Raw genomic sequence first — 7643 nt, 5'->3', positions numbered from 1 at the left:
ATCTATTTAAATAAAGGCAACGGTAGTATACCGCTGTTCGAAACTCATAAATCGATTGAGAATGGACTTCCCCTTTTTAAATATAACTCGATCGTAACCAGGGTACGATCATGTTTCTTAATCTACGAAGCACATTTACCAAAACCAAATACAATTCGGTCAACACTACACCAGTTTTGAATATGCGTCAACGAAGATTATATCTTTGTCTGTAAATGAGTTTGTTAGCCATTTAAATTCTCGTCAACATCTGTTTTGACCTGGTCCTTATCTTTCCAGGAGCATACAATACAAGCCATGAAGATGTAAAAAAAATGATAAAAATACATAGGAAGAAATACAAGAAATACAAAAAAAACTGACAATACCACAACAAAAAAGTGTCAGAAATCAAAGAAAATATAAGCAACAGCAAACACAACGTTACATTCACAGTCACTGTGATTTCAGATACACAAGAGTAGCTACCAGGTCCTTCTCGTCTTGTATCATCCCAATATTACTCATGGTAGGTTCAATTTTGGTGATAAGTCTCATTCTGTGATGTCACCACGGATGAGGAGGTCGGTATTTGGATTACGACAATTTGAACATATCCGCGGTTAATACTTATCAAAGGTACGAGGATTAGAATTTAATAGACCAGACGTTCGAATACTATATACTAGTAGTTCGTGTTACGGAGGCAGTGAATTACGTAATGGTTGATGCATGCAATAGCTAACTTGATATAATCATATCCAATTAACCCTTAATGTAAAATCTTAAAACAAACTTAGTCTCTGATTCATGAGCGGAGGGGACATTAAGTTTTACCTTTGTCCGTCTTTACGTGCGCTGTTCCCTACGTTCGAAATTTGGTTTCCGTTTTCAAACTTAAGTTTGCCTTTACCAAATTTTATGTAAATTATTCACAATGCTAACTACTACAAAAGACAGATCAAGTTTGAATGTTTGTGTTAATTTTTTACTGTTCAAGAATAATGCCCCTGTACAAATGAAAAAAAATGCTGAATTTTTCGTTTTTTTCTCTTTTTTTAGTTTGTTAAACCAAATGTTATGAAGCTTTTATGCTACTTATGACCACAAAACTCAGATCAAGAACACATTTAATTAGTGTCACGTTTTACCCTTCTGGAGCACCTGAGATCACCCCCAGTTTTTGGTTGGGTCCGTGTTGCTTAGTCCTTATTTTTCTATGTTGTGTCTTCTGTACTATTATTTTTCTGTTTGTCATTTAATTTATAGCCATGCCATTGTCAGTTTATTTTTTTTTTATCTAAGAGTTTGTCTATCCCTCTGGTATCTTTCGTCCCTCCTTACTGTTCTTCAGTTATTTCATTTTATAACTTTGAATGATATGCAAACAGGGGGGTCATATATTTCTCATGGACACATTCCTCATTTATTTATTATTAATTGTTTTGGCTTTTAACTAGCTGTCAGTAACTGCAAGTACTCTCTAATCGTACTTTCTTGTTAATTTTACCTGTTGATACTACTTGTAATTTGTTATTTAATTTTCAGGGTTATATCTCGTTTATATATCATCTTTGATAAGTGTTTGGTAATTTTCTAATTTTTCACTTCTTCGTACTATAGACAACACACTTATTTGTTTTGTGAAACATATTTCTATTCTCCATTTAAACTGTACTAGAACACACCCGCCAAATCGCGGACATTTAGAGCTTGATTGAACGTATTTAAACTCTTGTAGAGAAAAAAATTGTAAAGATTTTGTGTCTAGAGAATTTCAGTAAAAATGTTCATGTCTGGAGAAATTCAGAAAAAGTATCAAAATTCATAGGTACTTAGAAACTCTGAGCTTGGAAACAGTTATAGCCCTCTGCCTCGTTTCCAGAGTTCGTTATTTTTTCGTTAAATTCGATTATTTTCAAATTTCTGTATATTATGAACATACATATACTTTTTAAAAAATTGTACTTGCTATTAACTATCAAGTTTATTCACCTAGGCGATCACTGCTATGTTATATAGAGAATCTCCGCTATCAACGCGATAATCATTGTCCTGTCCCCGAGTACTCTTCAAATTTACTATGTGCAATTTTAAAATCGGAAGTCTTGTTTGACTTAAAAGCGAAATCGCGGCCATTTTAAGCTTGGTTAAAAGTATGTTATAATTAATAACTATTTTAGGATTAATTTTTGTAAAAGAGTTTATGTCTGTAGAATTTAACTTACTGAAATGATATCAAGTCATATATATGTACATAAAGACAGGACAATATTTTAAAGCCCTATCTCTTTTTTCAAAGACCGTTATTATTCTGTTTTCTGTTATATTCCATTATTTTTCGTTTCTGTATACTATGAAAATACGTATCTATATTATAGATATTTTAAAAAGTGTATTTAATTTTCTATTTAACTATTCATTCTATGTTTGTTCTCCATGGCAATCTGTGCTATATTATTAGAGATTCTGTATATATTATAGTTACATTATTAGTAATAGTATATTAATCATAGTATACATGCAGAAACGCGAAAATAATTGTCCTGCCCCCGTTCGGGAAAATTATGTGTAAGTTAAAACCGAGGTATAATAGAAGTGGTTCTTACTATCTAAAAACCACAATATGGACTACATTCTGATTGGCTTATTTATTTTTAATTTTTGTTATCTATGATACGATTGGTTGTCAATGATAAAACCGGAAGTCATATCTGATTTAAAAGTCGGTTTGATGACGGAACAATATCCGGATGCCTTTTTTTTCGTTTTTCTCCCAAAAATAACCCAAACTGAATATTCATAAGAATGGATCACAAATGCGACTATGCATGGTACATATAGGACACAGAGGTATGGAACGCCATGACTGTCTTCTGATGTTGATTGTTTAATATGTTCGGTGCTTTATGCATTATGTTCAGTAGTATGTATATTATGTTCAGTAGTTATTACATTATGTTCAGTAGTTATTACATTATGTTCAGTAGTTATTACATTATGTTCAGTAGTTTTGACATTATGTTCGGTGCTTTGGTTATTATGTTCAGTAGTTTCATTATTATATGCAGTGGTATTTAAATTACGTTCGGTACTTCTGACGTTATATTCAGTACATTTTTCATTATGTTCAGTACTTTCGACACTATGTTCAGTAGATTCAATATTATTTACAGTACATTATGTAATGCCTTCAGTAGTCCCGCTTTCTTTATATTCAGTAGATTATTCATTATGTTCAGTAAAAGCATTGGTATTATATTCGGTTCGTTCAACTTTATGTTCAGTGGTTTTATCATTATGATGATTTAGTAAAAGTCGGGAAGTCAATAACGGAAATTGTCGGAAAAAAACGAACGCCGATATTTTTAACGGACGTTTTATTCATGAACACCTTTACGTGATTGAATTAAAATGGAAGAAATGGAAGCAGTTTTAAATCGGTGTGGTTTACGTTCCCCAGTTGGCATTTTTCACAAGGAAAAAATAACTCCTGACTTAATTTGTAAGTTGTCGCTACAGTACAAGATTTCGCATATTTAGGTATGAACGACAGGAGAAAAATAATGGATTTGAGAATAGCTTGTGTTCATTTCAGCAGCAATATTTTGACTAAGAGTAATAACAAGTTTTTCATTCCCAAAGAAGCACTGGAATCCCTGCTTGAAATCGATTTAACTGTTTTAAAAACATTCCCTGTGGACTACCACCCCCTTTTGTGTGCTCTCTATTTTCAACCCTCGAATTAAGCTTTCCAATCTAATTAAAATTAAAACCTTGCTTTCTAACCAATCTGTTCATGCACCGGACCGGCAACTTTCTTTATTTAATACGAAAATCTAAAGTGCCGTTATACACATGCATGTTGTTTGCTTGGAGTATACGCCCGCAAAGAAAGAAATAGCCTAAGTCCGAAGGCACAAATAAGAAAAAGAAAGTTTTACGGCAAAGGGTGCCGGGGTATTTCTCTCTGTGTTCAAAATATACATGCCCCTTTTTTGTTCTATGAATTCTAATCCTGAGTTTTCTATCTGTTACATGCCAAGAAATCCGAGCTAAAAATTCCGGTCGACCTCCTACGGCACCCATTAGTATTTAAAGATTTGATTTCATTCAACAAATTAATTTAGGACCTTCATGTACGTATCATTTAGAACACAGCTATATACCATATGGTCAATATTAATCATCCATGTAATTTGCTCTATGGGATGTTTGCAGAATTTCAACGGAGGCAATTTCTTGGCATGATCAATTGTGTGTTTACCCTCCCCTTTTCTCCTTTGATATAAAGCGTTCCAATGAATAACAAAATAAAAAGAGACAATTACGCAAGAGACTTCTCATTTTTTTACCGGTTAAAGGTGATGGGTGCTTTGCGGCTCCTCATTTCTTTTCATGAAAACTTAAAATTTTTTGTATCCCCCTCTAAATTTAAGCCAATTAAGGTTTTTGGTTTGTTCTTCAAACTACCACTAAAGGGCTGTGTCTTGCCTGAATAAGAGCTGCTTGATAGTAAAGACGTGCCCTTACTCTAAGATCGATTATGAATAATAAGAATTCATGAACCGCAAGAAATCTGACGTACCCATAATTGACAATCCTGACACGAAATTATCAATTGGCATTTATCCGTTTCAGATCCGTTCATCATCCATTTTATCCGTTATACGTCCGGTAGAAGTCTGTTTCACATTCGTTCAACATCAATTTTATCCGTTATACCACAAGCTAGTGCCGCCAAAGGGCAGTGTCTGGACTGAATAAAAGCTGCTTGATTGTGAAGACGTGCCCTTACTCTAAGATCGATTATGAATAATAAGAATTCATGAATCTTAAGAAAGGCTAATTGGCATTTCAGACGCGAAATTTTCAATTGGAATTTATCCGTTTAAGATGGGTTCATCATCTGTTTAATCCGTTATACGTCCGGTAGAAGTCCGTTTCACATTCGTTCAACATCCGTTTTATCCGTTAGACGTCCGTTAGAAGTCCGTTGGTGAATTTATCTGCCAGACCTCAAACGGATGTATAACGGACACGTTACGAATACAAAACGGAAGCGAAACGGACGAGTACCGTACAAAACAGACGCCTACCGGACGTTCAACGGACATTTCATCCAATGGACGTCAGTTCAAAGTTTTGAACATGCTCAAAATTTTCCACCAGACAGAACGGACGTCGACGGATTACACGTACGCTTAACTTACATGCAACGGATATGGACGGACGTCTAACAGATAAGAACGGACGTCTAGCGGACATGAACGGATTGAAAAAAAGTAATCCGTTAGTCATTTGTTCGAGCTATCTTAGTCAAAATATTGCTGCTGAAATGAACACAAGCTATTCTTTATTCCATTATTTTTCTCCTGTCGATCATACCTACATATGCGAAATCTTGTAGCGACAACTTACAAATTAAGTCAGGAGTTATTTTTCGTGGTGAAAAATGCCAACTTGGACACGTAAACCACACCGATTTAAAACTGTTTCCATTTCTTTCATTTTCATTTAATCACGTAAAGGTGTTCATGAATAAAACGTCCGTCAAAAATATCCGCGTTCGTTTTTTTCCGACAATTTCCGTTATTGACTTCCCGACTTTTACTACATCATCATAATGATACAACCACTTTTACTACATCATCATAATGATACAACCACTTTTACTACATCATCATAATGATACAACCACTTTTACTACATCATCATAATGATACAACCACTTTTACTACATCATCATAATGATACAACCACTTTTACTACATCATCATAATGATACAACCACTGAACATAAAGTTGAACGAACCGAATATAATACAGATGCTTTTACTGAACATAATGAATAATCTACTGAATATAAAGAAAGCGGGACTACTGAAGGTATTACATGATGTACTGCAAATAATATTGAATCTACTGAACATAATGTCGAAAGTACTGAACATAATGAAAAATGTACTGAATATAACGTCAGAAGTACCGAACATAATTTAAATACCACTGAATATAATAATGAAACTACTGAACATAATTACCAAAGCACCGAATATAATGTAAAAACTACTAAACATAATGTAATAACTACTGAACATAATAGGATATCTGCTGAACATAATATACATACTACTGAACATAATGCATAAAGCATCGAACATATTAAACAATCAACATCAGAAGACAGTCATGGCGTTCCATACAGAGGTATGATGATTAATTTGTTGTGGAAGGAAGAGAAGCGACACACAAAACGAGGTCTTCTCGCTTAATAGTATAGATACCTTACAACTTAATCATTTTCATTAACCTGTGTATATTATTGTTTTTGGCGGCTTTTTGTTCAAGGTCAATGTTTTTTTTAATTGTTCAACATTTCACAGCTATATACTACTGTTGCCTTTATTTATCACTTCTTTACTTTTTTTTATCTACATTGTATCATAGAACAAATGTATTCGTTCAGTGTAAGTTCACTTGTTTTAATTTGTCTTTTGATTGAGTTAAGCCATTTCAATTGATATTTTACAGTGGTTCTTTCTATGGTACACTGTTGTTTTATATAAAGGTGAAGGTTGGTACCTATTAAACGTTTATAACCGGTTAAGTCAGGAATATAATGTTCAATAGTTGTCGTTTGTTCATGTGGTTTATAAGTCTTTCTCGCGAAACGTTTTTTTATATAGATTAAACCGTTGGGTTTCAAGTTTGATTGGTTTTACACAGGTAACTTTTTTGGGTCCTTTATAACTAGCTGTTTGGTGTGAGCTGAGGCTTTGTGTTGTAGACTTTACTTTGAGCTATAATGATTTACTTTTAAAAATTGTGACTTGAATGGAGAGTTGTCTCATTGGCACTCATACCATATCTTCTTATGTATATATATTGTTTATGGATTGATTCTTCTTTTATGTGCACGCAAATCTACGTAATCTTATCTTGACCATATGTCTTGTATTCCTGTGATTCTAGTAATATAAACGTCACAAAAAAAAATCACATTTTATTGATTCATTGGTATGACGTGCAGTTAATACTTCTGTTGTGGTGTATTGGTGATCTGTGGTAAATTCCCGCGGAGGTGTCCTTGCTAATCTGAGGTTTGCATGTTGTAATGTACTTTTACATTATCTATTTATGTACCATGTCCTGAGTGTTTGTACTGAATTTTTGTAACGTAATGTAGTCTTTTAGCGGTATGCTTGACATTGACATATAACCGGTAGGTTTGGCTAGACATAAAAGCAGGACCAACCAACCATTTGTTCTTAAAATGTCATGAACCAAGTCAGAAATATGACAGTTGTTATCGAATAGTCCGTGTCTATGTGTGTTGGCGTTTGTTTTTGTTTTGTTGCAGTACAGTGTTTCTGTTATTCCAATGTATTTCTTTTATAGTTGATGTCTTTCTCTCGGTTTCAGTTTGTAATTCGGTTTTGTTTTCGCTTATTCGATTAATGACTATTGAACAGCGCTATCATACTGTTGCCTTTATTTCACGATGTTTGTCAATTTCTTTCTTTATTTTATTCTTTCAATTCATTTAAAACCATAAACAGTTTCATTGCTATCTAAGAGATTTTAAATTTTACCAGCTAACTATCATCAATTCAAAGAATGTATCCTAAGGAAAACCAAGGTTCTATACTTTTCTTTGTAAG

The sequence above is a fragment of the Mytilus galloprovincialis genome, chromosome 9 (assembly GCF_965363235.1).
Source record: "Mytilus galloprovincialis chromosome 9, xbMytGall1.hap1.1, whole genome shotgun sequence".
Taxonomy (NCBI): domain Eukaryota; kingdom Metazoa; phylum Mollusca; class Bivalvia; order Mytilida; family Mytilidae; genus Mytilus; species Mytilus galloprovincialis.
The sequence above is the reverse complement of the archived record's forward strand: the minus strand, read 5'-3'. Positions refer to the sequence as shown.